Source organism: Sciurus carolinensis, chromosome 5, assembly GCF_902686445.1.
Source record: "Sciurus carolinensis chromosome 5, mSciCar1.2, whole genome shotgun sequence".
Classification (NCBI taxonomy): Eukaryota; Metazoa; Chordata; class Mammalia; order Rodentia; family Sciuridae; genus Sciurus; species Sciurus carolinensis.
Window position 1 is genome coordinate 125,987,207 of NC_062217.1, and position 6,000 is coordinate 125,993,206.

Below are 6,000 nucleotides of genomic sequence, written 5' to 3' on the forward strand. Positions count from 1 at the left end.
AAAGAAGTGAACTGGTACTCAGTGGGTAAAGCAATGTTAGCCTGGACTAAAGTGGGACTGTTTAGGTTTGAGAAATCTACCTAAGTCTCCCTGTCTACAGAGAAACTAGTATTACTTGAAGATGTGAAAGTTCCTGTGGTAGCCATACCTTGAAGCACAGTATTGTACATAAGTAAATATCTTGATTCTAAATTAAAACCAGATTTAACTAATATATATTATTTTATATCTTTGTTGTATTAAAATGTTTGAAAATACTAAAAATAAAACATTTGAAAGTTGGATTGCAGTTTCTTATTTAAAGGTCTTTGCATTATTATTGCAGCATGTCTTTTTTATACAGTGAATTTTAAGTTTCACAAATAATTGAGCTCTGCAACTTGAAATCAGTAGTATTTAATCCCTGGCATTTACTTATTCTTCATTTTTCCTTTCCCCTTTCTTTTCTGTAAAGGTAAAGAAAAGTGATCTTTCTACATTATTATAATAAATTATGGGTTAAGAAATTGAAGGCTCGGATGTAGCATAGTGATAGAACATTTGCCAAACATTTGCCTATCATTTGTAAGGACCTTCCAGCACCACAAAAGGGGTGTGAGTGTGTGCAAATAACTGCTTATTCCAAAACACTTAAAAGTTGTTGTTTTTTGTTTGTTTTTGTAGTACTGAGATAGAACCCAGGGCCTTGTACCTACTAAGCAAGTGCTCTACCACTGGGCTTCATCCCCAGCCCCTAGAATTGTTTGTCTGTTTGGTTGGTTTTACTTATAGACTATATAGGAAGATGCCATCATTCTGTCAGATGAACTTTGGGGGTAATGATGAACAGAAGGGAAGAGTGATTGAGGGTGATTAAGGGTGATCCAATAGCCTATAACTATAGAATAGTTGGAACATTAAGAACTATCACAGAGTGCAGGACCATTTAAGTTTAATCCATGACTGAACCTGTCTTTTTGATTACTGCTAATAGTAGCCTCAGTAGTGATAGCCCCAGCTGGTCTTTGTTGGGAACTGAGGAAAAAATAGTCCAAAACAGACCTAGAGGCACCTTGGTGAATGGAAAATGTACTGTCTTTAGACTCTGAGGACCTGGGTATGAGTTATACCTCTGCCACTAAGTCAGGTTTTTCCACTACTTTTAACCACATGCATTAAGTAGGGAGGAGGGAAGCCTACCTAAAAGGTTGTATTAAGGGCCAGATTGTTAAAGTACTGTAGCCTTGCTAGCTAGTATTTAATACATAACTGCTGAAATGTTATTTTAATTTAGGTCGATAAAATGAGGTCATGCCCCAGAGAGTTACTAAACTAGCTAGATGATGTCATAAAAAGATAATGAATAATTTTTTTTTTTTTTTGGTACTGGGGATGAAACCCAGGGCCTTATGCTTACAAGGCAAGCACTCTACCGACTGAGCTATCTCCCCAGCCCAAAGATAATGAATAATATTCTTTAGTGGGATAGATCAGTAGTTTTATGGGTTTTTAAAAATTATTTTTAGGTTTTAAAAGAGATTTAAGTTTTTTGTTTTTCTTATTTTTTAATTTTTATTTATTTATTTTTGTATAGATCAGTAGTTTTAAGACTCTGTGACTGAACATCTTTAGGGGTTAGAGGAAGGGAGGTGGAACTTTTGATTCACTTGTATCATTTTCATCCAGAGATGGTGATTTACATTTTAGCTTTCCTAGACCACCTCTTTGAAAAAAGGGTTGATATAGGAGAAGGAAATGTTTGGAACCACTGAGGCAATAGATAAATTTACTATCTTCATCTACTAGTAGTTTGGGGAAGAAAGTAAAGACTTCTTGAAAACTGCAGGAAAGGGGAAGTGTGTCCAAGAAAAATTCACTAAAGATGTGAAATTTTAACTGAACCTTCCTTCAGGAATGAACCAAGGATGAGATCAAAGGCTTAGAGGGCTCTGATTACAATGGGAAAAAAAAGTATGTATATTAGGGAGTATTGACAGGGTTTGTGTGTTTTGAGTCACTGTGTTTACAAGGCATGCACCACAATGCCTGGCCCTGCATTAGTATTTTAAAAATAGTAATATAATAAGCAAATCGTTGAATGGTGACAATGTTATTGGTGTGCAAATCTTTCTGGAGGACTAACTAAACTGCAGGCTGTCATTTATTTTCTTAAAAGCCCTGTACTGGGGATAGACTCCAGGAGCACTTTACCACTGTGCTATGTTTCCAGCCTCCCCCCCGCCCCTTTTTTTTTTAACTTTTTATTTTGAGACAGGATCTTGCTAAGTTGTTTTTGTTTAGGGCCTAACTTGTTGAGTCTGGCCTTAAACTTGCAATCCTGCTGCCTCAGCCCCCTAAATCACTGGGATTCAAGAAGATACAGTGTCTAGCTGTAGGAAAGTTTTAAACTTACATTTTTCCTTCTGAAGTTCCAATATTTAGTCTATGAAATGAACTGACAATATACAGATTAACAGAAATAGCATGTCAATTTATTAATGTGCATAAGCATCGAAGCCATGTACACAGTATGAGACTCAAAGAGGAGGAAGATCATGAACTAAACAAAGGGATAAGGACTTGGGCTGCTTGGGGGAAGAGAGGTGATTGAGCAGTGGAAGGTTGTGAGAGGAGGAGTAAGAGGTACACAGCAAACAAGGGTTATCTTGTTAGGCATATGAATTTTCTTCGGTAACTACCACCTGTGGTAAACTGTCTTTCCTAAGAAGAACCTGTCCTAGGCTCCTGTCCTAGGCTCCTGCCCTAGGCTGGGAGAAAAGCCTCTGCGGCATAAGCTGTTTCTTGATGACACATGTACATTTCTTTTTCCGAAAATGAGAGGGGACAAACAGGGAACATTGAGGTTAAAGGGATAATTGTATAAACTCTGCCCACTGTGCTGACCCCCACGTTTTCATCTTTGAAAAGCAATTTACCTACAGCCCCTTGTGGCTTAAGTGGACAGGATATGTTACATATTCAGCAACAACCTGTTATCTGCAGGAGAAATGCATGCCTAAAATAATGCTGATAAGAGGAACACAAGTTACCCTGAAGGGGGGACTTGTGTGACCCTTACACAGACCAGATCCCTGAACTCAGGGAAATAAGGATAATTCCTCCTTACCATAAAATCTCCAAGAGCAGGTTCCAATTAGAACTGGTCAGTATGGGGCAAAGTGACCTAGAGTGGTTATGGTAACTGGAACTTAAAAGTTTGATGTCATTCTGCTCTCAGTCAAAAGTCAAGAAGTGGACCTGGGAAAGACTTTCTGGAAACTTCCTGGGGACACCAGTAAAACTAGAAGTCAGGAGAGGGATGTGGGATGCCATCCCTCTCTTATCTGAGAGACCCACTCTCTCCCTTGAGGGTGTCCCTTTTCCCATCTCTTCTAAGAAACTCATGCCTTTTAATTCCGAAATCCTTCTGACTTGATCACAAGAATCAGGGTTTGAGCAGGGAACCTATTTTCTGCCTCAGTTTCCCAGAAGACCCTAGCCCTGTAACAAAAGGATAGATTTCAGAGCCATTCCTGTGTCTGTGGAGGTCTTCTGTTTCTCTGGATAACCAACTCAAAATATGCCAAAGACACATGTTTAGGGTGGGATATTGTACGATGTTAAGAATTAGGAAAGGAAGATAATTTAACAGGTGGAGGAGTGTTTCTCCCATTTTGTTAGTAGCACATTTTTTTAACTTGGCCATTTCTTACTTTTGGAAAGTAGCTCTTCTGATCATTATATTCCCCCAAGCACCTATACAAAGCTAAGTCCTGTCTAATCCTGGGGAGATCAGGGGGATTTAGTTACTCACTCTGTTTAAAAGAGTGGCACATCTCTATAATCCCAGCAAGGTGGGAGGCTAAGGCAGGAAACTCGTGAGTTCAAAGTCAGCCTCAGCAACATAGCGAGACCCTGTCTCAAAAAATAAAAAGGGCTGTGAATGTGACTCAGTGGTTAAGTGCACCTGGACTCAATCCCCAGTACCCCCACAACACAAAATAAAAAAGTTCTATGAAGGGTAATATTAATACTTGTCTGCCTGCCAGCAGCTCTTATTGGCCCTGCCATCATCTAACAGACACAAGGACCTAAATTTACCTGTCCTGAAGGGAAGACTCCACTGCAGATGTGTAGGACCTGAGAGGTGGGAGATTTTTTTTTTTTTTTAAGCAGGTTTTATTTAAAGATAATAATACAGACTTCTCCCGGCAGGAAGAAGGAGGCCATGGTTGATGTTCTAAAGTCCCAAGAAGTGAGCGCACCCTACATCTTTTATAGGTTAAAGTCTCTTGTTCTCCAGTTATCTCCCACCTTATCTCTCCCTTCCTGCCTACCTGACTAGGCCTGGTTTTGCATTAAGTGAGAAGCGATGGGCAGGGGGAGGGCCAAGTTGATTCAGCCAGGCAAGGGCCCAGGGGGGCATTAATTAGCAGCTGCATGCTTGCAGTCCTTGATAAAGGCAGGTAAATTTGGTAATCAATGGGCTCTGGAGATCCTTGACATTCCATTCTTCAAGGAACAATCTCCAACTTCCAGAGGCAGATGGCTTCATGGCTTCATTTCCTCGATTTGACCCGATCCCCTATTTCTACACTAACTACCTGTCCTTAATTCTGGCTTCATTCCCCGCTTTTGCTTTAGGAACTCCTAACTGCTTTAAGGAAAAGAAAGGGGGTGCCGATCGTTCTGGCTGCTTCGAAGCTGAAAGGGGGCAGTGAGGGGCAAGCAGTTTGGAGTTCCCTTTTAAAAATCGGGTCAATTGAGGGGTCCAAGGTAGACCCCTCTTCCCCTGGTTGGGGAAGAGCAGATTGTAAAGTCATCTGGGGGTGGGTGCTTCTTGGCATAAATCTCGATGGAACCTCCAAATCTGATACTGCTGTTTACTGGTGACGAGTTCTGCTCCTTCTAATGTTGAAGATTGAACACTAGAGAAGCACGCCAAGGCAAGCATATTAAGCAGGTTTTATTTAAAGGTAATAATACAGACTTCTCCCGGCAGGAAGAAGGGGGCCATGGCTGATGTTCTAAAGTCCCCAGAAGATGTTTTGAAGCAATATTTATTCAACATTTATTAAGTGCCTGTTTTACGCCAGGCATTATGTAAGCATTGGTGCTTTAGTGATAAACAAAACCAAGTCCCTACTTCCAGAAATCTTAATTTCTAGACAAAATACAAATGTATGAGAAAGAACCAGGTAGGGTGGCTCACACCTGTAATGCCAGTGACTCGGAAGGCCAAGGCAATAGAACTGCAAGTTTGAGGCCAGCCCTCAGCAACTTAGTGAGATCCTGACTCAAAATAAGAAATAAAAAGGGCTAGAAGCCAGGCACGGTAAACCCAGTGACTGGGGAGGCTGAGGCAGGAGGATCGCAAGTTCAAATCTAGCCTCAGCAGTTTAGCGAGGCACTAAGCAACTCAGTGAGATCCTGTGTTAAGATAAAACACAAAAAGAACTGGAGATGTGGCTTAGTGGTTAAGTGCCCCTGAGTTCAATCCCCGGTACCAAAAAAAAAAAAAAAAAAAAAAAAAAAGTAGGGGGCTGGAGATGTAGCTGTTGTAGAGTGCCTCTGTGTTCAGTCCCTAAGTACTGTTAAGAAAAAGAAAAACAAAGCATCCTTTGTACTAAATTCATATAAGTAAAACAAATCTAAGTTAAAAACAGAAGAGAAAAAAGTCAAATATCATTGCTAAGTGACCCAACAAGAAGAATCAATGCCTATTCTTTGTAAAGATTTCACATTAGCTTGTATATTTCTGGAGGCCACTGTAGTAAGTCAAGAGAGAAAGAAAGAAATCTTAGCAATGCAAAGTGGACAAGATAGAGTTGAAAAATACTTAGGAGATGCTCAAAATGAAAGGACTTGGTAAATTTCATTTAATATTATATACAAAAGAGGGGTAAATTAATAATGATGGTGAGGCTTCCCAGTTGTAACCATTAAAATGGTACCACACAAAGAGGTCACAGACACACTGCACCAAGAAAGAGGGGAAAAAAAGTATCCCCGACCGCTGTC